The sequence below is a fragment of the Hippopotamus amphibius genome, chromosome 9 (assembly GCF_030028045.1).
Source record: "Hippopotamus amphibius kiboko isolate mHipAmp2 chromosome 9, mHipAmp2.hap2, whole genome shotgun sequence".
NCBI classification, from domain to species: domain Eukaryota; kingdom Metazoa; phylum Chordata; class Mammalia; order Artiodactyla; family Hippopotamidae; genus Hippopotamus; species Hippopotamus amphibius.
Genome location: NC_080194.1, coordinates 53,252,174 through 53,278,625, shown reverse-complemented (window position 1 = coordinate 53,278,625; position 26,452 = coordinate 53,252,174).

Genomic DNA, 26,452 nt, shown 5'->3' with positions numbered 1-26,452 from the left:
CTGCCAGTGCAGCCTGAGGAAACACATTAATTGTGTTCACTTCAAATCCAGCTCTCCCAAGCCACTGGACACACTATATAGGGATGTTCCCACATAAGGATACCCCTTCAAGACTGTATAGGTAAATGTTGCATCTAACCTCATAGATAGGAAGTTAAGCAAAAGAAGAAAAAAGAACTTGTCACAAATGAAAGAGCAAGAGAAGCCCCCTCCACCTCCCAAAAAAAAAAAAAAAGAAATAAAATAAACAATTTACCAGATGAAGAATTCAAAGCATTAGTAATAAGAATGCTAAAAGAATTAGGGAAGAGAATCAACAAACACAGTGAAAATTTTAATGAGGAACTATACAATATAAAAAAAGAACCAGTCAAGTTTGAAGAGTAAAATAATTGAACTGAAAAACACTCTAAAAGGAATTAATAGCAGACTAGCTGAACAATAGACCAGTTGGACTTAAGACATATCCACAGGACATTCCTTCCCAAAACAACAGAATACACATTCTTTACAAGTGCACATGGATTGTTCTCCAGAATAGATCATATGTTAGCCCACAAAACAAATATCAACAAATTTAAGAGGATAGAAATTACATTGGCATTTTTCCTCACCATGACTTTTTGAAACTAGAAATCAACACAGGAGGAGAAATGGAAAAAAAACAAAGACATGGAGACTAAACAATACGCAATTAAAACACCAATAGTCAATAAAGAAATCAAAAAGGAAATCAGAAAATACCTCAAGACAAATGAAAATAAAAACACAACTTTCCAAAATCTATGGGATGAAGGAAAAGCAATTCTAAGAGGAAATTTTCTCGCGATACAGGCCTACCTCAAGAAACAAGAAAAACTGCAAGAAAATAGCCTAAGGCTCCATCTAAAATAATTAGAAAAACAAGAACAAACAAAGCCCAAAGTCAGCAGAAGGAAAGAAATAATATTATCAGAGATGAAATAAACAAAAAAGACTAAAAAAAAAAAAAGAAAGAAAAAAAAATTTTGAAAGCACCAACAAAACCAAGAGATTGTTCTTTGAAAAGATAAACAAAATTTTAAACCATTAGCCAGGCTCATCAAGAAGAAGAGAGGGAAGACCCAAACAGAGAGAATAGGAAATGAAAGAGGATAAATTACAATTGATATCACAGAGGTACAAAAAATCAAAAGAGAATACTACAAACAAATATTTGCTAACAAATTGGACAACCTAGAAATAATGGACAAATTTCTGGAAAAATAAAACCTGCCAAGACTGAATCAGGAAGAAATAGACAATCTGAACAAATTGATCACTAGTAGTGAAATTGAATTTGAAATAAAAATAAATTCCCAACAAACAAAAGCATAAGACTTGTCAACTTCACAATAGAATTCTAGCAAACATGTAAAGAAGAGCTAATACCTATTGTCCTCACACTATATCAAAAAATGAAAGAGGATGGAACAATCCCAAATTGATCCTACAAGGCCACCATTACATTGATACCAAAACCAGACAAAGACACTACAAAAGATGAAAATTCCATGTCACTATATCTGAAGACTATAGATGCAAAAATCTTCAACAAAATATTAGCAAACTGAATCAAATAATATATAAGAAGGATCATACACCATGATCAAGTAGGACTTATTCTGGGGATGCAAGGATGGTTCAATATTTGCAAATAAACCACATTAACAAAACAAAACATAAAAAAATGCATAATCATCTCAATAGATGAAGAAGAGTATTTGACAATATTCAACCTCCATACATGATAAAAACTCTCATCAAAGTTGGTATAGAGGGAACACATGTCAACATAATAAAGGCCATCTATGACAAACCCACAACTAGCTTAATACTCACTCATGAGAAGCAGAAAGCTTTTTCTCTAAAATCAGAAACAAGACAATGCCCACTCTCACCATTTCTATTTAACATACTATCAGAAGTCTGTTCACAGCAAATCAGACAAGAAAAAGAAACATAAGGCATCCAAATGAAAGGAAAGAGGTAAAACTATCACTATTTGCAAATGACATGATGAAGTCTTCACCAAATAATTATTAAAACTATTAAGTGAATTCAGTAAGGTTGTAGGATACAAGATTAATATATAGATATCCATCATTTTTCTATACAGTAATAATGAGCTATCAGAAAGAGACATGAAGAAAACAACCCCATTTAAAATCACATGAAAAATAATAATATACCTAGGGAATAAACTTAACTGAGGAGGTGAAATAATTATACTCTGAAAATTATAAAACATTTGTGAAGGAATTTGAAAATGATACAAAGAAATGGAAAGATACCATATTATTAAAATGTCTATACTACCCAAAGCAATCTACAGCTTTAATGAAATCACTAACAACATGCCCACAATATTTTTCACAGAACTAGAATAAATACTCCTAAAATTTATATGGTACAATAAAGGAACTCAAATTGTCAAAGCAAACTTGAGAAAAAAGAATAAAGCTGTAATTATTACATTCCCTGACTTCAGACTACACTTCAAAGCTACAATAATCAAAACAGCACTGCGTGTGCAAAAATACAGACACATACTTAAATGGAACAGAATAAAGAGACCAGAAAAAAACCTATGTGCATATGGTCAATTAGTCTATGATAAAGGTGGCAAGAGTGTGTAATGGAGAATAGATATTCTCTTCAATAAGTCATGCTGGAAAATCTGGACAGCTACATGTACAGAAATGGATTATATTTCCTCACAACACACACAAATTCAAAATGGATTGAAGACCTAATTGTAAGACCTGAAACCTTAAAACACTTAGAAGGCTACATATGGAGAACACTTCCTGATATTAATCCCAGCAATTTTTTTTAGACCTGTCTCCTATTGAAAAATAAATAAAAGCAAAAGTAAACAAATGAGACCTAATTAAACTTGAAAGCTGTGGCATAACAAAGGAAAACATAAACAAAATAAAAAGTCAACCTACAGAATGTGAGAAAATATTTATAAATGATTTGACCAATAGAGTTAATATATAAAATATATAAACAGCTCATACAATCAAATATTTTTAAAAAACCTGATTAGAAAATGAGCAGGAGACTGGAATAGACATTTTCCAAGGAAGACATGGCTTATTATGGTCAACAGGCAAATTTAAAGATTCCCAACATCTCTTATCATTAAGGAAATGCAAATGAAATCCACAATGAAATATCATCTCACACCTGTCAAAATGGCTATACTCAAAAGTCTGTGAGTATCAAATGTTTGAAAGGATGCAGAGAAAAGAGAACCCTTGTACTCTGTTGGTGGGAATGTAATTTGGTGCAGCCACTATAGAAAACAATATGGAAGGTTCTCAAAAGAGTAAAAATAAAATTACCATATTGTATACCAATTCCACTTCTGGGTACATATATGAAGAAAAGGAGAATATTAATTTAAAAAGAAACATGCACTCCAATGATCACAGCAGCATTACGTACATTAGCCTACATATAGAAGCAACCTGTGTCCATCAACAAATGGCTGGATAAAGAAGATGTAGATGCAGTATATATATGTATACACACACACACTGAAATATTACTCAGCCATAATAAGAATGAAATTCTATCATTTGCAATACATGAGAGAGTATTATGCTTAGTAAATATGTCAGTCAGAGAAGGACAAATGTTCTATTTTAACACTTGTATATGGAATATCCTAAAATATTTAAAGCCTTGAGATGCTATTGAGCATTTTCTTCTTACTATGGGTATACTTTATTTTACTGCACTTCACTTTATTGTGCCTTCCATATATTGTTTTTTACAAATTGGAAGGTTATGGTGACCCTACAATGATTAGATATCTGGTGTCATTTTTCCAACAGCATTTGCACACTTTGTTTCTCTGTGCCACATTTTGGTAATTCTTATAATATTTTAAACTTTTTCATTATTATTATATTTGTTATGGTGATATATGATCAATGTTCATTGATGTTACTACTGCAGAAAATTATAACTTCTTGAAGGCTCAGGTGTTGGTTAGTGGTTTTTAACAAGAAAATGTTTTAATCAATTAGGAAAGAAAGAAAGAAAGAAAGAAAGAAAGAAAGAAAGAAAGAAAGAAAGAAAGAAGGAAAGAAAGAAAAAGAAAGAAAGAGAAAGAAAGAAAGAAAGAAAGAAAGAAAGAAAGAAAGAAAGAAAGAAAGAAAGAAAGGAAGAAAGAAAAAAAGGAGGGAAGAAAGGAAGGGAGGAAGGAAGAGGGGAAGAAAGAAAGGAAGAAAAAGAAAGGAGATGGGACTTCTCTGGTGGTGCAGTGGTTAAGAATCTGTCTGCCAACTCAGGGGACATGGGTTCAAGCCCTGGTCTGGGAAGATCCCACATGCTGCAGAGCAATTAAGCCTGTGTGCCACAACTACTGAACCTGAGCTTTAGAGCCCAGAAGCCACAACTACTGAGCCCTTGTGCCACAACCACTGAAGCCCATGCTCCTAGAGCCTGTGCTTCACAACAAGAGAAACCACTGCACGGAGAAGCCTGTGCACCTCAATGAAGAGTAGCTCCCGCTGGTCACAACTAGAGAAAGCCCACATGCAGCAACAACGACCCCACACAGCCATTAATTAATTAATTAATTAATTAATTAAAGAAGGGAGGAAGGGAGGAAAGGGAAGAAAGTAGAAGATGGAAGGAGGAAACACACTTATTAGCAGTGTTTGGAAATTGTTTTTGTTTTTGTATTATCTAGACTAGCATTTCATATTGTATGAAACCATAATGTGCATTTACCAATAGGTAGTCATATTTATTTTACATTTCTTTATTTTTCAGAAGTTGAATGTTTAAGGAATAGTAAATAACTTTTTCTCAAACATTGTAACAAATCATTATGTGCATGCAATTAACAAGATATCAGAAAAATATGGCTGTTAGATATACTCCAATGAATTATAATACAGAATAAGTTTATTAGCCACATGATAGTTGAAAACAGAAACTAGAAATAAAAAGAAAAATCTTTCAAAAATGAAGACATTAAAATAAACAGAAAAAGATAAACTTTATTCAATAAAGTCTTATTAGTGTTACTAATATAAACAGTGAAATTTGAAATACCTGTTTTTCTTTGTTTTAACTAGATATTCTACAATTTAATAAAAATTATATAATCATAAAGTGACTTATTCAAAGTCTTCTTTTTCCTGTATTTTGTATTTCAAAGTAATGTTTCATTCTATGAAGCTGATAATGGCATCATCAACAAACATGAACTTTTGAAATATTACAAAATAGGTGAGTAAAAAGTCTAATAAAAATTGCAAAGAAAAAATTGTGTCTCATAACATAGAATAATAGACTTTTTGGTGACTATAGCTGAAAGGCCAATGCCAGGGAATGAACTATATTTTCACAATTTTTCATCATCCTCTTTTCAGTATGCACATACCGATTATATTTCTCCTTTTCAAGTGACACATTCAGCATAACCTGAATGATTATATTTAGTGTCTCTGTTGTCACCTTGAAATACTGTTCATTTAAATGACATTTATGGAATAATTATTAAAAAGCTGTAACTAAAAACTTCCTCTAGGATTGCTCAGAAAGAATCAGCTAGCTTTTGGTGTTATTTTGTGTTCTCTCTGAAGAAAATATTTGGACTGACAGCAGCAGGACAGCTAATAAAATTGTAGACTTAAATGATTAATGGTTAATGTTTAAAGTACTTAGACATCAGTGGCCGGGTAAATGGTGAGGAAGTCCTAATGGACTTTTTTTTTTTTAGGTCACTATTCTGAATTTCATGCAGTTCAGTAGTCTTGGTAAGAGATTGCCATCAAAAAACTGAGAAATATGAGACTGGTCATATCCTGACAGCAATGGAAATGAATTAGAATTTTATGAGAAAGTACATGTATGAGATAGAGCATGAAAGAGCCCAAATTTGTGATACTCATACATGTTTGATATATCTGTAAATATATGGTGAACCTGGTTACATGGACTCACAGAAAGGTGAAGAAAAATGAATTAATGCTACATTGCAATTTAAGAAATTAAGTTTAGAGATATGTTAAGGCATAGAACACACTTTAGAAACAGAAAGAATCAGCATTGAAATTATGAAAACTCTTAGGCGAACATTAAAAATGGCAGTTCCTATGTCCCTGAGCAGAGAAGAGTAAAAGAAAATGAACATCTGCTTTCCATGTCATCCAAATGCTTTCTCTCATGCTGAAATATATGGTGAAAAGAGACACATTTATCCATGTCTATCCATATAAGCATATGGGTGATCAACAGAGATTTCAAACATATTTCTAAACCAGTTAAAACTAATTGTTTATCAGTGATTTTTCATGATATGTTTAACTGAACTCAAAAGCTATTATTCACCACTTGTGATACACTAGTGTAAATTTTAGATCAAAATTAACACTAGCAGGACAAAATTTATGAATCAAAAAATAACATATTGACTAGGTGAAATCAAATGCATAAAATAAGTTATAATTATATTAATAAATTTCATATTCTTTCAAGAAAATTTTTAAAAGTGTTCTGATATATTAGCAGATCAGAAGGCCAGGAGACAGAAAATGTTATATATCCTCTCTTCCTGTCTAAAACACTAATTCTGTCTTATCTGTGGTCTATTTAATCACTATTAATAATTTTTTACTCAAGATCTCAACAATATCTCATGGGATATTACTGCTCCAGCACAAGTAACCAATGTGGAAAACAGTAAATTCACCTATGTTTAAAAGAAAAAGGCTGGGCTGTATATTAACATAAACATAGCCAATTTTAACTGTTCTTCAAGATTGAACAACATCGACAGTCATGAACATTCCATTTCAGTGCCCAATCGCTGCTATTGTTTTTTTGTTACTGTTGTTGTTTTCAACTCAGAATCCTAAGTTCAATACTAAGTTTTTATGGACTCAAACAAAAAATTGTTGTCAGTGTACAAATATGTGTAGTGCCAGGAGTTTTACTGAGGAATATCTGGTTTTAGAATAAGTGAAATTTTGTTTGAATTCAAGTTTCTGATGAACATCATGTACATGAAGGACTATGGGCCTTCCCTGAGCCTGACTTTTGTTATTTTCAAATAAGTAAAATAACACCTTCTCACATGTTGCTATCATAAATGATAGTTTTATATGTAGCATAAGTGCTAAGTAGATTTACTATTGTGTAGAACAATCAACCCAGTATTTGAAAGAAAATGACACTTTTTCTAGTGCATTATTTCCTAGGAGAAACTAAAAAGTTTGATGGTCATCTCAGAAGAGGAAATTAGCAAGTGGGTCACATAGAAAGGGGTAAGGGGGAAGGTAAGTACAGTGTAGAATATCCAGTCACTTATGTTAAACTGGTTAGATTGTAATTTTAGAAGCTTGAGTTTGTCAACCGGAGAAGGCTAGGGAACACACACGTATATACGAGGACGCTGCTTGGTTTTTATCATCTCTCTTATTCGGTACTTTAATAAAGACTCCAGAAAGCCCTCAGTAATTAAACTTACCAGACATTTCTAAGTTTAATTTTTCTTACCTAGAATAAATTGTGCATATAGCTGCGCTGTTTGTGTTTTGGGCATCATGGAATAAATGTATATGTATATGTGTCATCGTGTGTGTTTGTGTGTGCGTGCATGCACACTCACACATGCCTGCATGTTTGTGTGTCTTCATAATTTAAGAAACATTATGATGTTTTGTCACACAAGTATATTTTAAGAACCTTCAAGTATAATGAACATTATCACTCATCTTCTCTGTTGTGCAAGCAAAGTGATCTTCTCAAGAAATCAAATCTCTGAAATATATTCTCACCAGACTAACACTATTCATAAATTATTCAAGGAATTTTAACATACTTAGACTGTCCTGCAAGGCCCTTCATGATCCTGACCCATGTTATTGGTCATATTTAAACACTACTATCTCTTCCTTTTTTGTAAGAGTCAGACAGTCAAGTTCTCTTTCTCAAATAGCAAGTGAGTGGGTGGTTTGAGATGAACTTGAGGGGTAGGAAGGAGTCAGGTTGATCATATGGGACCATTCCTCTTGGCATAGTTGACATCTGTCCACCTTCATCACTGAGCTCATGCAGATGCTTCAGACCTGATTCAAGCATTGCTTCTTCAGTCATGTTCCTCTCTAGCACAAGTCTTGTCTTGTCCAGATTATTTTGTTAAATTTTTCATTCCTTTCCAGCCCTTCTCTCAATTTTAAATTATACATTCATTTGTGTGACCATTTATATTATCTATCTATCTATCTGCTTATCAACTGTCTGTCTGTCTCATTCCCCTATAGACTACACAGTGAGCTCAATGAGAGGAGAAAACTCATGTACTTTGCTCACCATTAAATCCCCACTGGTCTAGAATGTCATCAGACACGAAACAGGTGCCAGAAAACATTTATTTAGTTAATGACTAAATCTCAGTTAACTTTGATTTCTCCATTCCTCAGAATTCAGTATTTTATCTTTTTTCTTTGACCAAAGGCTTTCAGAATCCATATAATGACAGATTAATTGATCAAGCACTATTGTTCATTGATTTAGCAAGCAAATCCTATCCTTAAGCATTAATATCTGCTTGAATACACTGTTTCTTAATGAAATTAATTTACAGTTGTGATTATTTTACATCCAAATTTTCCTAACTAGAAAGTATAGTCTTCCATATATTTTAATAGCTTATACAACCTCATATACGCATAAGAGCAAAGCCAGCCATTTAAAGCAGATAAATGAAAGTTCCTTTTCAGCCCTGAAATTTTATGAATCTACATACCACCTTAAGTTGATGAAGCACTTTTTCTTAATTCCTTGACCCTGTCTTTTTAAGATTTTAAATTGTCCTGACATTAGAACATCATCTCCTTTTATGACTTGAATCAGCAACTACTGGAAAGCTTTAAGGTGATGCCAAGATCCATTAACCTGAACGGTGAATCAGCAGAGTCAAGTTAAGCAGTGTAAAATATTTAAGATTAAGCTTTTCCCTCTTCTTGCCATTTATTTAAAGGTCTTGTAAGGGATTAACTGATTTAAGCTGTTGATGCTTTTAAAAATATGTAACAACACCACACTTTCTGAGGGTTATCTTGGTGCCCTCTCAGCTATTTGAGGTTCATGGAGCCTCTGCATGGATGACTATTTATAGTATTTCAAAGGCAGGTTTCCAACCAGATACAGAAACATGAAAGGGTATTCCTAAGCATATTTGGACTTTTATTAAGTGGTCAATGTTGCCTAGTGCACTTGAGTGTTCAAGAACCCTAGTTAGGAGTAACTATTGTTTTCCCTAGAGGAGCTCTAGGATGGCACAGAATAGAGTCTAAAGTTTATAACTCATACCCTTTTGGCTTTGACTTTTGCAGAGAAACTTTAAGATGAAACAACATAACATATTCACTCTAATACACCCTACTGATTCTCTAGATACTTTTCTGGAAACATTGGTTTTAGATAGATAGTAATAATGTGAAGCAGACAAACTGGATATAACTCAGAAAGCACTGTATTTCATCAGTAACCCCATTTTCTTGCAATCATTGTCTTGTTCTTTTGTTTTGGAAATGGCTATCTCATAATGGCCTGCCTAATACAATCCAATTCAAAAGAAACAATATCAATTCCCTTAAATATTTCCTGTATCTCTTAGACTCTTAGTCTAGTTCCTGGGGAAACATACATACAATTGTCCATATACATTTTAGGGAATGTCTTCTTTGTACCATACACTGTGCTAGATATTGTGAGATACAGATATTTCTTGTGGATTGGGTAATGCACCAAAATACCATCTTCAATGTTTTCTTCAGAGATGATGCAACTAAGCAGTTTCATTGAAGTTAACACAATCTTGTAGTATACATTAACAAGTTTGTTACTCTCTCATACACAATACATTACTTCAAGTTCTGTCTCTTCTTTATATCAGCTACTATAATATGCCTAAACTAATATTTTCTTTTTTCCCCTAGATGGTATGCTATTTATATAAGCTCAGGTTTAAAAAATTGTCTCCTCTGTGAGTCTTTCAATAGCTCTCTTGACATTGAATGTGTTGCTCTCTACTCAGACTTCCATATTACTTTTCACGTTAGTTTCTATACTTGTATTGTCATTATTTGGTAAACAGTTTATCTTTTTGCTTGAATGTGTGAACTGAAACTTTTTAGTTTGTAACTCTGTACCTTTATTTTAATTCCTCAGTGCATGGCACATAGTAGTAAATAAACAGATTAAATTACCATACCACATGGAGAGGCATAGCCCCAGAATTTCTAATGATAGGGATTTATGGGACAGGAAATAGGAAGATAAATAGCTATGAAATTATGACTGATAAAATCTATATAGTTTTTAAGCAGATATTCTTTGCTTTATTAAACTTGATAAAATACAGCTACAAGCTAAAATACAGACAAACGCTTAGAATTGTTTAATCAGCACTGACAAAAAGTGAACTGTCCAGATTTGGGCATAGAAAGGGATTGCATAGATGTCAAACTAAAAAAAAAAGCATACAAAACCAAAGGCTAAATTTTGGCTGACATTATTATTATGCTTGAATATCATTTGAAAGAAGTTGATTAACACCTATGCAATCCAGTTTTTCATATATTAGATTTCTGTTTGACTATGTAATTGTCTAATATAAAATAACACAGGCAGTTTTAGGTAGAAGTACTTGAACTGACAAAACCTACTCCATATTTGCAGCACTGTCTAATATTCAATGTTTAAACTGAATATTAGATATACAGTATTTCTAGAAAATAGTGCCCAGATTACTCTGCTCTGTAGTGAGTCAACTCTTATTTAAACACAGCTGAAAATATTGCATAACTTCCAAGGAAAACACATATTAAGAAAACACTACTGGCGGGGGGAGAGTGAAGATGCTAAATGGAACAGTGAGAAAAACTGCATGATCAAGGAAAGGTGTAAGCTAGAGATTTATACACATAATAGCAATGAAACCAAACCCAGCCTCTGTACCCCGACACCAAATTAAATCTCAAAGACAGTTTTGGGTGAAGTAGAAAAGAATAGCTTTATTGCTTTACCAGGCAAAGGAGGCCACAGCAGGTTAATGCCCTCAAAAAAAAAAAAAAAAAAAAAAAAAAAACCGTGTGTCCCAACCTAGAGGAGTAGTGAGAATTTTTACAGTAATGTTTCAAAGAGGGCATGGTCAGCTTGTGGACATTCTTCTGATTGGTTGGTGGTGAGGTAAGTGGGAGTCAGTATCATCAACCTGGATGCAACTGGCTACTTGCCTGTGAACAGCATATCTTGTTAACCCTTAACTTCGCCCACCTGGAGAGGTTTCAGTATCTGCAAAACAGCTCAAAGATATTGTTGTGTGTATTCTTTGATGGACAACCAAGACCTTGCCCCAAGGCTGCACTATTGTTTCTCTTGACTTCTTTGTCTCTCATCTCCTCCCTTCTCTAATTAACAACTATTTGAACCTGCCACTTGGAACTCAGAGAAGGTCATGAAAGTTGAATGAAGCCTATTTCCTGTAATCAAAGTACTGGGAGATACAGGAAGGCTTTTGTGCCCAGTAGCCTCACAGGGCTCTGCTCAGTGTCAGCAGCTCTGCTAACTGTAATTACATCAGGCTAAATGAAAGATTCATAGTTAACCATGGACTCAGGAATTGAAGCCTGGCTTCTTTTGTATACTTTTCACCAAGGGTATGCATGTCCCTTTCATTGAAGTAGGAGAAGGAGGAAAAAGACAGCAAAGAGTATTTGTAGGAAGGGACCATATCTGAATGTTGTATTTGAAATAAATCATCTTACAATTGCCACTCCACTGCCTCTGTCAAAATCCAAAGACCATCTCTGATACCCCAATATTTTATTTTTTTATTGTTAGCTATTGGACCATAGTTAATACTTCTTTTTAGTTTTCTAAGCATTCCCTAAGAAACTGTTCCTAACCAAAGAAACTTGACTTAATAGATACCTTCAAAATATTAGTAATGCCAGACTTCTCCATGTTAGGTCACAAAAAATTCATAGCTAATGATGTTGAAATTTAAAAAAAAAAATACTACAGGCTCCATTTGTACATGTCAGAGATAATCAGTGAAGGGTTCTAGGTCTTCAGTAATAAAGTAATGGAGGATAGTTGTGGGATCTGAGCAAGTTAGACAGTTTTAGGGACCCAAGAGGGTATGCAGTGACCAGGTATGCCATTATTTGTAATAATGTTAAACATTGAGAAAGATGATTTTATCTGTCTATCTATCTATATATATATATAAGCTGACTTCTTAGTAAAGTTTTTATTAAAGATGTTGAAAATGTATTCTTGAAGCATTATATAAGGGTGTTATACAAGGGTGAAGCTTGCTAAACTGAAGGAATTCCGTTTGTTCTGACTCTTTTTTATTACTAAGTGTAAAATAAAAATGCTGCTTATTATTTTAATCTTTCTAAGCATATCTAAAATAATTAATCTGTGTAATATGGGTTTTTTACTTTCATTTTTTTTTCCATTTTCATTTTAAAGCACACTCTACAACATGCTATCCATTATGAAATCCTACAACTAAGATATTAATGTCTATTAAAAATAATATAGAAACTCAGTGACAAGAACAAAGACGCAGATACAGAGAATGGACTGGAGAACTCAAGGTATGGGAGGGGGCGGGGGGGTGAAGGGGAAACTGAGATGAAGCGAGAGAGTAGCACAGACATATATATACTACCAACTGTAAAATAGATAGTCAGTGGGAAGTTGTTGTATAACAAAGGGAGTCCAACTCATGGAAGATGCCTTAGAGGACTAGGGTGGGGAAGGTAGGGGGGACTCGGGGAGCGGGGAGTCAAGGAAGGGAGGGAATACGGGAATAAGTGTAAAAAAACAGATTATTGAACTTGGTGTACCCCCAAAAAAATAAAAAAAATAAAAAAATAAACTGGCAAAAAAAAATAATATAAAGCATTAAGAAAAAAATTTAAATATCTAAAGAAGAAAGTTATGAAAATTAATGAAAAAATAACTAAGCTGAATAAGCAAGGAAAGCCAATGAGTAAAAGGTTTTACCAAAAGGCTTTTGTAGTAACTTAAAAAGTTTATGGTATTTGCTTAACTTTAACTTCCTTAACACACAGACACTAGTCTATATATTATAATTTTCACTTAGTAAATAATTCTTCTTAAAGAAAATTTATTTTTTTTCATTATGGTTATAAAGTCAACACACCATCAAGTTATACCATTAAGAAGGATTAAAAAACATAATATTTTTTAGGATTAGATATTATTTTTTATAACCAGACTCAAATTGCTTCAAAAAAGAAATTTTAATTTTTTAAACACATTCCTAATTTTAGAAAAAAAAAAAAATTCTCCTGGCCTATGTTTGTTCTGCATATGTTAATAAAATTTTCTACATTGAAGTTTTCTAACCTCTTGGCTGACACTTACAGGTGGTAGCTAAATATCTATGGTAGACACAGAGATAGATTTCCCTTCAGGGAAGTATGGGCTGCCCACCTGCAGGAAGCATAGTTAGCAGAGAGATTCCAATTGCTAACTTCTTCAGGATCCACTCCACAGAGCCAAATAACCAAATGTCCTTCCTTTCCCTGGTCACATCACAATCAGTGACTGAATGAGGCAGAGGTATAATAGCCCACTGTTTTTAACACCACCCCTCTCCCCAAGAAATAGAATACTCACAAGTACAGTGTTGCTCCACAGCTTTTGCTAGATTGGATGAGGCTTTGTTGGGCCTGCATTATAGGTCCAATTGTACCCTGCCTGATCCTGCCACTTTCCTTTCACAGGTGTTGATCACTAGGAAATACGTGGCACGCCAAACTCTGTCACATCTTCTGCTTCTGGAGAACATAATAAATGACAGCTTAAAGAGAAGTGGTTTAAAAGTGCAGGTGATAAGGTTTTATACCTAAATCACTAGCCACCTGGCTGGCAATAATGGCCTCATCATTTTTGATAGTTGAAGTACAGATAGTCCCTGGCACAAGGTGGCAGTTTAATTGCTAAAGCCAGAGATGAATCTTGATGGTGTATGGGTGGAAGGGAATACATTAACTAACTTGCCAGGCGTTTGAGACATATAAAAGAAATAGTAGAAGTTAGGAAGTGGTATTATATAATCACTGCTGAGCATGATTAATGCTCTCTAGAGAGAGAATGAGCATTTGAGATAAAGAAACTGGCACTTGAAAGACAAGTATGGAAGCCTGAGGGTCACTTTGGTTGCATATAAACAATCTCTAATCTCCTCCAAGGCAAGGGCAGAGAAAGCTGAAAACAAAAATCAGAAGTGTGGTTAAATTTCAAAGACAGCTAAGCACCCAGCCAAAGTAAGTATATTATGCCAAGATCAGAGCTTTGGCTAGGAAAAATGAAACCCTCACACATAAATCTTATGAACCTCTGAGCCTGATCCATCCTTGCTAAGAGCTAGCACTTCCCCTAAACTGAGGAAAAATGCAGAGGTTTTTCTCTTACAAAGCAGCAATCTCTAGGCATTATCAGAATTTGCCTGGCCAAGTAACGTGAGCAGAAGTCTTTTAGGTTAAACCTGTAATCTATAATCCTTTACTACTGAAAACAAAACTACAAGGCATTGTATTAGTTGGAAATCAATAGTATTACTATTGTTAATCCACTGACTTTTTAAAGAATATATCCACAATTGATTTTTCACAATTCATATAAAGTCATTTATTTTTATATTAGCAATAAAAAATCATCTACATTTATACAAAAAATACAAACAACAAAAAAACCCTTGAACATCACCCCCAAGACCTTCCCTACCTACTATTTTGTCCATTTAGCCTTTGACTAGTGTTAAATCTCAGAATAACCCAAATGAGAGCAACCTCAGCCTGAGAAGAAAGGAATGGACTAAACCATAAAGGTAATGGTAGTACTCAGGTAGCTTTTACCTGGCAGGAACCATAGACTATAGATGAAGATGTATTCTTAGGGTGCTTAATTAGGAGAGCTGGAAAATAAAATTGAACAGGGAAGGGTCATTGACAACATGAAATAGTATGACTTATTATGAGGATGGCTCTATAGAGGTATAAAAAACAAAAGCAATGACTTTTGTGAGTAAAGTTGTAATGCAGATGATAGAAGAAGGGTTTAAATGCTGAGGGAAATAGGCATATTAGAGTGTGGCAAGAAGACCTTCCAGATTAATATATTCCATGGGAAGGTCTGGAGGATACACATTTTTCAAGCCTACAATGCACTCACTGGTGGAAGGGGCATCAGCACCACAAAATGTTCAGTGTGGCTCTAAACTACAGGCCAGGGCTGTCAATAGGAGAGACTGTTGCAGAAAGAACTTGAATCAATCACCAAAAGCAATGAAGATGAGAGTTTCCCAAAACTATAGAAGCAAGGATATGCTATTTTACTGTGAGAAGCCAAGGGGAAACATTCATAGCAATGATGGGAAATGTTTCACGGGAAGCCAAGGGAGGCAGATGCACCAAGAGTTATGGAGATAGTTTACTGACCACAATATCTTATTGGCAAAATAGGTTGGTATCTAACAATGGTACTATCTAACTTATATTGATATTAGCAGAAGAAATCTAAGGATGTGTGAGTAGAAAGAAGGGACTGGATCATTCTCTCCATTAAAAAGTCATGCGATGTTATATGTCAATTATATCTCAATAAAGCTGTGGGGAAAATAAGAACATGTTAAAAATGTCATGATTCTTTGATATACACCTGGACATACATCAGCTTTCAAACCAGGAATCCATTGACTAAAGCAGGAAGAAGAATCCATGGGAAGAACACAAAAAAACTTTTGGTTTCCAGTCCAACATGTAGGAGCTTAGATGTTGCCACCCCCATTCTAACAAGTAAAATTCTGAATAAATTGAAACATCAGCACCTCTTTTTAAATCCATCAGAGAAGAGAGGTCACATGGAAATCCCTTCCCTCAAAATGGAGAGGCAGACAGGCAACTACAGAGAATCACAACTTACTGGGGCAGAAACCCAGGAGCAGAAATCTCCATAGCAACCAGTACTCAGGTAGGAAAATCTGACTCTGAATTGCTGAATTGCTATGGGCTCACTGTGAACAAGTCTGAGACTTAAAAACTCCAGGGACCCAGCATATGGAGGGACCTTACACTATGAGTTTTACCTCTAGGCACTCCAGGTTCACAGTGAAGATCAGACAAAATTTCCTTCATGTTTCAAGCAGGGGGAGGTGAAAAATAATTGTTTTGAGATACACCAGAATACCTGTTCTTCATGACAAATCTGTCCTCAGAATAAACTATTTTCTGAGAGCCAAACCTGCTGGGGTCTTATCAGAGCCTAATCAAACTGGGAGTAGAGAAATACCCAGCTGCCTGTAACCTTTCATGTGGGGAAAAGGAAATACCCAACTCCAGCCCCCAGTAACCACCCTGTTCTAAATAAGGGGAAGGGTGGCTGGGAAGATTTGGTGAAGTTCACAATCCAAGGGCACAGGCCCACCGAAAGAATGAGACCTAATCATAGGACTATAGAACACTTCCCCTCCCCTTACAACTTTACACTATAATTAAAAAAAAAATTTTTTTGCAGTTCCTTTCACCAAGTACACTATGCTCTCTTTCAATAGAAATGTATACAGTATACCAAAAGGTAAACATATACATATGCAACATACAGAAACATATATATTAAAAAGACAAGTCAAATATTAGAACCAAACCCAGATATGGCAGAGATATTAGAATTCTCCAACTGAATTGGAGATTAATATGTTAAGGGTTAATTTGGTAAAGAAAAAAGAATGTGAAAGCAGATGGGTAATATAACCAAAAAGATAAAAATTATAAGGAAGAATTAAGAATAAATACTGGAGGTCAAAAGCAATCTAAGAGAAATGAAGAATGCTTTTGATGACTTCATTAATGGACTTGAAATAGCTGTGGGTAGAATCTCTGAGCTTGAAGATGTATCAACACAAACTTCCCAACTTGCAAAACAAAGAGAAAAATCACTGGGAAAAAAAAACAGAACAACATATCCAATGACTGTGGGATAACTACAAAAAGTGTAATACGTGTGTAATGTGAATACTAGAAGGAGAAGAAAAAATGAACAGAAGAAATATTCAAAACAATGACTGAGAATTTACCCAAATTACTGTCAAACACAAAATCACATATTCAGGAAGCTCAGCACACCAAGTGGGATTAACTAATTAATTAATTATTAAATTAATTATTAATTAACTATTTAAAAAGCCTACACATAGGCATATAATGTGCAAACTGCAGAAAATCAAAGATTAAGAGAAAATATTGAAAGAAGACAAAAGGGAGATTTTTAAATGGGTTATCTATAGAAGAGCAAAGATGAGAATTACATTCTACTTCCCAGAAACTATGCAAATAAGAATATAGCAGATGGAAATACTGCAAGTGTTCAGTGCAGAAAAAACAACATCAACCAAAAATGCTGTACCCTACGAAATTATTCTTCAAAAATGTAAGAGAAATACTTTCTCGCACAAACAACAAATGTGGGAATTTGTTGTCCATCAATCTACATTGAAAAAAAAACTGTTAAAAGATGTCTGCAGAGAGAAGGAAAATTACACATATCAAAAGCTCAGATCTGCCTGAACACTATTGGTGGGCATGTAGGTTGGTACAGCCAGTATGGAATACAGTAAGAAGCCTTCTCAAAAAATTCAAAATAGAACTACCATGCAATCCAGCATTTCCATTCAGAGTATATATTCTAAAGAAACAAAAACACTGAGTTGAAAAGATACATGCATCCCAATGTTAATAGCACCATTATTTACAATAGCCAAGATTTGAAAGTGACCCAAGTGTCCATCAACAGATGAATGGATAAAGAAGATGTGATACACATAAATGCCTTGGAGGTGGGTTTTTTTGTTTGTGTTTTGCTTTGTTTTAATCCCACTATGCTGTACTATGAGTCAAACCAAATAACTATAAAACCAGGACCTAGAGGTTTTCCTGGGACATGCAAATTTGTACTAAATATTTACTACTTCTGGCCATGGTAACTGTAATATCATAACAGATATTCTTCTCTGTTAGCTGCAAGGCTGTCACCTTCTCATGCTACCTCGCCACTGATGGGGGAAAGAGGACGGATGGGAATATTCCCAAGTTAAAACATCTTAGACCCTGCTATCCTACCAAGATACAGTAGTTTCTCCCAGTGGATGAATTCCATTGTTTATGTGGATTCAATAAATTAAAAGAGTTCTAAAAGAGTTGATTTTAATTGTTTTTTTTAACCAGTATTTTTGTTAGTTTTGGTAGGAGAGTACAGTCACCAAGATCCTTACTCTAATATTTCTGATGTTGATCTCACCATTTTTTTTACTTTTAACCTGGTTGTTTCTTTACAGATCAACTGATTTATTGCAGGCAACATACACTTGGTTCTTTCTTTTTCAAACAATGTGACAATTTAATTCTTTTAATTAGGGTGTTTAAACTATATTTAATATGAACACTGATGTGTTTAGGCTCAGTTCTAGCTTATTTTATTGGTCCCATTTTTATTTATTTTTTCTTATTTTTCTTTGATACTTAGGATTTATAAGTACTGTATATAATTTTATTTTATCTAATTTATTAGCTTATTATCTATTTTAGCTTATTATATTGTCTGTGACTCTTTATTTTGTAATTTAGGTTGTTTCTTGAATTTAAAGTATATAACTTAATCATAATCTACCTTAATATGATATTATGCCAGTTTATATATAGCACAAACACCTTACAATTGTATATTTCTTTACTTAGCCTGCAATTTTACAGCATATAAATAATAAACTCCATAATAATTTGTTCTTATTTTTGTTTAAACATTCAGTGGTCTTTTAAAGACATTTAAGTAGGTAAAAAATATCTATATATTTACAATGTAGTTATGATTTCAGATGTTCATTATTGCTTTGCATAGATGCATAGTTCTATCTGATATTATTTTTCCACTAAAGAACTTTTAATATTTCCTTTAGTATAGGTCTAACGCAATGAATTCTTTCAGTTTTGAAAGTCTTAAAAATCTTTAGAATTCATCTTTGAAACGTATTTTCTCTGAATATAGAACTCTAAATTGATATTTTGAGTGATTATAAATCTTAATGTGCTTTTAATTTTGATTTTCATGCACAGAAATACAAATAATTTTTGTGTGTTAATCTTAGGCTTTGCAACCTTACTGAACTCACTTATAGGTTTATTTTTTTGTAGATTCCTTTGGATTTTCTACATTGAATTTCACATCACCTGCAATTGAGACTGTTTTACTTTTTACTTTCCAATTGGAATGCATTTTATTTCTTTTTCTCTTTTTATTGGACTGACTAGAATTTCCAGTAGTATGTTGAAAAATAACGAGAGAACGTAGTTGTCTGGTTCCGAATCTTAGTGAGAAAATATCCAATCAGTAACTTATTATTTTAATTGATCATGTTTTTTTTTTAATGGTCAAAATTTTTTAATTATATAGATTCTTACAGTTTTTTCAATAAATTGATGATGTTTTGTAGATGCTCTTTATTGAGTTGAAGAAACTCTTCTAATCATATTCTGCTGAGAATTTTTACCTTGTGTGGGTTTTAAATACAGTCAAATCTTTGTTTTTGCCTCAATTGATATGAACATGTGATTTTTCTTCTTTACTCTGTTGCTGTGGTGGAGTACTCTCATTTAAGGTTCAGTCAAAGAAGCAGTAGAAGCTATAGTATCAGAAAATCACCTTTTATGGCAATTAATTTCTTACTTTACTTCATTCATTCAAAGACAATGTATCAATTTTATTTTTCTATCATGTTGTAGGCATTGAATTAGTAATTAGAATATGACCTCTATTTTCAGTGATTTACTTGCAGTAACAGTGTGGTAAGAACTAGAACAGAAATATATATGAGAAGCTATAGTCAGAGTTTCTTAAATTGAGTGCCAAGGAAATTTTTACATAAGAATCATCAGTGAGTTTGTTAAAAATTGCAGATTCACGACCTCCACCAGACTTGAAAATCATAATCTCTCAGAGTTAGGAATCAGAATATTTACTAAAAAATACTGAGTAAACTGTAGAATAGAGAGGAGGTAAGTATTATTTCTTGTTTATGGGAGAAGTTGGAAAGGAGTGAGGATAAGAAAGAAGAATAAACAAGAGGATAAGTTTACCAGGCAGAGAAGAAAGAGTGGGTGTGAGTATTCTCTGACAGAAGTAAAAACATTTGGCAAAGCATGTAGGTGTGAAAGTGCAAGGCATATTTTGAAATTCCCAGTAAATACCCAGGGCAGCTGTTGGTAACTCATTTTATAAATGAGAAATCTCAGAAACAATGTACCTAATAGCATAAGTAAACCCACATGACCACATATGTGTGAGCTAGAACTAGAACCACTTTCTACAAGTCAACTAGTATTACAGTCTCTCCAAAATTTTTATGGACCTGTAGCATTTGAGCTTAAGTATAATTATCACAAGCACTCTGCAGTTCCCCAAATGACTGACATAAAATAGAATGCAATGATTCTTCAGGTACTGCAAATTGTCAAATAACAAAGACACATTAAACTACTTAACACTTAATTTTACAGCCTCAGTATGGACCTGATGTGAAATGGGAAGCCATTATTTCACTCTAAAACAAGCTTGGAAACATCTTGGCTAGCATGTGCCTCTGCAAGTCTAAGAAGCCTGATAAAGTCATAGTAATATCAAATAGACAAATAGTTTAAGAAGCACATTTTCTAGCCAAAAGTAAGATGGCATCCTGGCATTTCCTCAAAGTCCTTCCCTCAAAAGTATTCTTTCCTTGTTTCTCTTTATTGCACATCTGCCAAGGTATTTTCATTAGAGTTTCCACTTCTGACAAGCCTAAGGACGGCTGGGAGCCTGCTGGCTTGAGAGTTGATGCTGAGACATTTTCACAGTGTGTCATCTGTGTAACTCAGTGCTGTAAATCTCAGCATTTCATGATCTCTCCTCCCTGAATTCTCAATGAGCACAGAGGGCAGCAGAAAGTGCTCCTGGTGGGGTAATACATTTGAAGTTCCTTGTGAGGAGAAGAAGCAATAGGAAGGGGAAATGAGAGTTGCCAATGTGTAATTATAGCCTCAGAACAGGAACTTGTCCAAAACAGGGGATTATCACTCTTCCTTTACAAACATGTTGCTGCAGTGATTGGGGGGCCTTGGCTCAGTGCAAGTCTGGCAGCAGATTACTCACTGGGGTAATCAGGGGAAAATCAACACTTTCAATGAGGCTCTAATTTATGTAATATCTTATTTTTCACTTTCACTTCTTTCCTAAGTTCTACCAGCTTACATTTCATCTCGATCTTCTTTTTGAGGACTTTTTGAGTACAGTATTTCTTTTCTGTACTCTTGTTTAGGAAATACCACAATTTTCTTTGATTTTATAAAATACATATTTTAAAATGTTTTTTACAATTCCTTGTATAATTTATACTGTAAGTATTATTTGAGAAACTTCTGTTATGAGTTCCTAAGCTAGCTTCTTAATGATGTTACTCATTTTGAAATGGAATCTTTTTTTTTTTTTTTTTGGTTCTGCTGTTTTCTGTAAAGTATTTGGGGGGATGGGCTACAGGAATGTAATTGGGTCACTATGACAGAGCTCCAGTGGGTGACATAATTGTGATCAACACACTCAGGACTAAATTTCTGAGAATTTTATTTCACAATTGCATTCTTGTCAGTTATTTTTCTTTCTTATGATTACTACGGTCTTACTGAATAAGGGTAAGTTTTGCAAACTTAACTTCTTGAAGAGTTTACTGGTTCACTAGCTTAAAACATAGCAGTCGTACCAAGCTATCTCATTAAGATGCAAAAGATATTAGAAGTACAGAACCAAGCATAGTTACTTTCAAAATGCTCTGATATTTATGATTAAAATTTCTGAAGTGTCAATTATACTGCTACTTATCTATTTTTGTCAATTTAACAAATACTTTTTTTAGATAATTGTTCACCAAATATAAGCAGGATATAAGACTTATTATCATGGAGATGGAGGAATCTTTTAACTGTACAAACAGGAAATGTTTTAGAGACATATGAATTAGCTGAAAATTAGCAATAGAATTTTTTTAGCCTTTTAGCTTTTAATATTTTCTTTAAATAAAATGAACTCACCTTGAAGCCAGGCATTTTAGTTTTTACATTAAGGAAACTTTATTAATTAGAGAGCACATAATAAACAATCTTTTTCATATTTTAGATCATTTTAAGAAGGCAGGAAATAATCAGAGATATAAGAAAATTAAAAAAATCATTTTTAGTAAAATTCTAAAATTTATGAAAATAAGTTAAACAGCTGAACTAAATCAGGGCATTTTTGGAGGTAAAATAACTTAGGAGAAAAAAAAAAAAAACTTTCCAAAATCCACATAGGAGGAAATTGAAAAAATTAAACAAATAACTTCTATGCAAACTGATAACATACCACTGGAAGAAAAAGAAAAGCACCAGCCCCAAGGTGGAGAATATAATGTGACTAATTAAAGAAAGTAAGCACATTTTATATTTACTTATATGTTGCTAAAATTCAACATGTTTATAAATCAAACAGAATTATAATTGGACATTGAAAGGTTGAAATGGTATTTGATAACATTCAACATTAATTTACAATATTACTTTTAATAATATAAGCAATCATTTTCATTAAGTAAACATTTGTTTTTACATATATAAATAAATATATATTCTCTGCAGATGACATGCTTAATTTGTTCTTCAGTGAGTATCATGTCTGCTAAATATTGAGTAAGATATAAGTACTTTGAATGAAAATGTTCAATGTTGATGCAGTAAAATCTAAGCAGAAAAACAAAAAAAAATATATAGTAGAATCAAAGGAGTGTTTTAGTTTTTGTCAACAACTGATAGTTTTTAAGTCACCAGAGAGAAGGGAGAAGGTGTCTACAAAGGAAATACAATCATCTATTTATCAGAGATAAAGCAGTGATACCTTCAATGATACAAAGAGAAATATGTTTGGCCTAGGAATTTTATAGCTTCACCTCATTCAGGTAGGTGTCACATCCCCAATTTTGAGATTTGATCCATTTCTGGACCCTGGTTTCTATCTGAAGAATGACTCTAACTCTAGTTTCTGCACAGCTCCAGAAAATTTACAAAACATGAAAAGTGTGGCTCTGGCTCTAATCCTTGATTTTGTCATCCAGTTTGAATTTTAAAATCCTTAGGCAGAGAATAAAGATGGCAGTGAAATAGAAGGATGAAATTGAATGCATCCCTCTCCACAGATGCAACAGGAATACATAAAAAAATGCAATAACTCCCACAGAGAACCAGCTGACCACCAGCAGATGACCTCAAACACCAGAAAGGACTGCAAAGATCCCAACATAACTGAGTAGGACAGAGGGAAAAAAAAGGAGAAAGAGGAGGAGAAGAAAGGAAAGGGGCAGGTCTCACACCCTGGGGAAGGGGGATCTGAAATAGAGGAGAGATTGCTGAATTTGGGGAAACGTCTGTTATCTGATGGGGAAACCCCTTCTCCAATGGGGAATTTCCCTGAGTCAGAAGGGAGGCATTGGGACTGTTCAAAGAGGGTGAAGCGGCTGATCTATGGCAGATGGGAAAGAGTGAGAAACACACAGAGGGTCTGCACCATGGCTTAGGGTGTCCAGACTGAGACATCGGTTCACAGCTGCACAGGGCATCTGGGAGCTGGAACATGGGAACCAGAGAGCTGGTTCATGGTTAGAAACATTGTTGGCAGTGGGGAGATGGACTGAGAGGACAGGAGGGAAGAAATCCACAGTGGAGAATGCCTACCGGGGAAAGCTGGGAAGCCATGACAGCAGCTCGATACTGCTGACTCACAAGCAGGGGTGAGGAGCCACAGGTGTAGGCTCCCTCTCAGCACCTGCAACGGACAAAGGAAGGACCCCTCTGGGCCTGGCTCATGCAGTCAGGGATAACAAAGGTCCCTGGGCAGGGCTGGCCTAGAGTGCCTGCAGCCAAGAACCAAAAGTCCGCAGAGTGGCCCAACTCTGTAGACATTCTGTTTACACCTGAGCCACTGGCATCCCTTTGCAACAGGCACCACCATGGCTGATAGAGCCACCATGCCCCAGGCAGGGTGCCCCAGCAGAGTTGTAGCAAGGGGGAGGAGCCACAGTTGAAATCGCTCTCTTGACCTGAGCCACCAGTGTCCCTCTCAAACAGGCACTGCCTGAGCCACCAAAGCTGCTGCAAACAAGGCAGGTCACCACTGCTCACTCACTCCCAGGGGAAGGAGCCACTATTGTACCCTCTCTCACTCCAATCACCTGTGCTTACAGACAAACAATAAAAAGAGCTCTGCAGGTCACAGGGTAATACAAAATGTCCAAGATGGATAGAAGGACACTTACAGCTGAGACCCCAAGGAAACAGAAATATTAGTATTAATTCTGTTGATGTGGTCCATTTTGGGGTCAGTTCTAGCTTTTTTTTTTTAATTAATTATGATCCTAGCCCTAAGGGATCTACACATTTTATAACATATTTTTTTAATTCTATTTTTTATTCTATTTTTATTTTTAGCCTTTTTATATATTTCTATTTCTAGCTAAGTTTGTTGTAGTGCTGACTGTATCTCTCCTACCTTCTTTTCATCTCTATCTTTTATACATTTCTATTTTTTCTTTTTCTTTTCATATTTCCAGTCACACTACACTCTTCTCTTTCCTTGTTTTCTATCCTTTTTTAGTTCCTTTTATCTTAATATACTTATAATCAATATTATTGCTCAGCTCTGTTTCCTTGCTTTATTCTCCAGATGACACACTGCTTTGGTTTTTATTATTAGGTTTGCTTTTTATCTTAGGTCCAACTATAATTGTTTGATTTCATTCTGAGAATCTCCAGTCTGTCTGGTGGTACTCTTGCTCTTTATTATATTTGATCCTAGCTTTCAAAATCTCCCTGGATTTGTGTCTGTGTGTGTAGTTGCTTTTTGTTTGTTTGTTTGTTTTGTTTTTTTAGTTTTGAATTTCTGTTGGTTTTCTCTTTGATTGCTTGATGGCATACTGGGGTTCTTCTGTCAGGTCTCTCTAGTCCCTTATGTTCTATTGGATTCAGTATTTGTATGTCTTATACATGTATGTGTTTCCTTGATTTAGTATTTGTTTCACTCAGCACTCTGCCATTAGTCTGGGGCTTGCACAGTCCTCTTTAGACCACTTTATTGCCAGGCTAAGGAAACTCTGAAGTCTGGACTACTCCATCAGAAGTCAAGCAGGAGGCTCTGGGAAGGGAGCACTGAATCCAGGGTGCTAGACTACTAGAGTCATCAGACACAGGGAATATTAACTGCAGAGAACTCTCACGGAACCCTGTGTCAGAGTTTAAAACCTGGCCTTGTCTGACTGTCTGCAACTGCCAGTTCTGGACACCTCATACCAAACTACAAACAAGATAGGAACACAAACCCACCCAGCAGCATACAGACTACCTAAAGCTATATGAACCTCACAGATACCCTAAAACACAGCACCTGATATGGCCCTGCTTATCAGAGAGAAAAGACACAGAGCCACACACTGGTAAGCAGACACCAGATCCCCCCACAAGGAAGCCTACTCAAGACACTGGACAAACCCCACCACAGGGGGCAGAGGGCAGAAACAAGAGGAATTACTACTAGGCAGTATAGGGAAAGGAGATAGCAAATCCTATAAATTACACAAAATAAGAAAACAAACAAATGACATAAAAGGGAAAAGCCATAAGGATAATAACTGACCTTTCTGCAGAAACTCTGCAGGCCAGAAGGGAATGGCAGGATATACTGAAAGTCCTGAAAGAGAAAAACCTACAGCCAAGAATACTCTACCCAGCAAGAATCTCATTCAGATTCCATGGAGAAATCAAAAGCTTTCCAGACAAGCAAAAGGTAAGAGAATTCAGCACCACCAAACTGGCCTTACAACAAGTGCTAAAGGAACTTCTCTAAGTAGGAAACACAAGAAAAGGAAAAGACCTACAAGAACAAACCCAAAACAATTAAGAAAATGGTCATTGGAACACACATGTCAATAATCACCTTAAATGTAAATGGATTAAATGCTCCAACCAAAAGACACAGATGGGCTGAATGGATACAAAAACAAGATCCTTATATAAGCTGCCTACAAGAAACCCACTTCAGACCAAGGGAAACATATAGACTGAAAGTAAAGGAGTGGAAAAATATATCCCATGCAAATGGAAGTCAAAAGAAAGCTGGAGTAGCAATACTCATATCAGGCACATTAGACTTGAAAGTAAAGACTATTACAAGGGACAAGGAAGGACACTACATAATGATCAAGGGATCCATACAAGAAGAACATATAACAATTGTAAATATCTATGCACCCAAC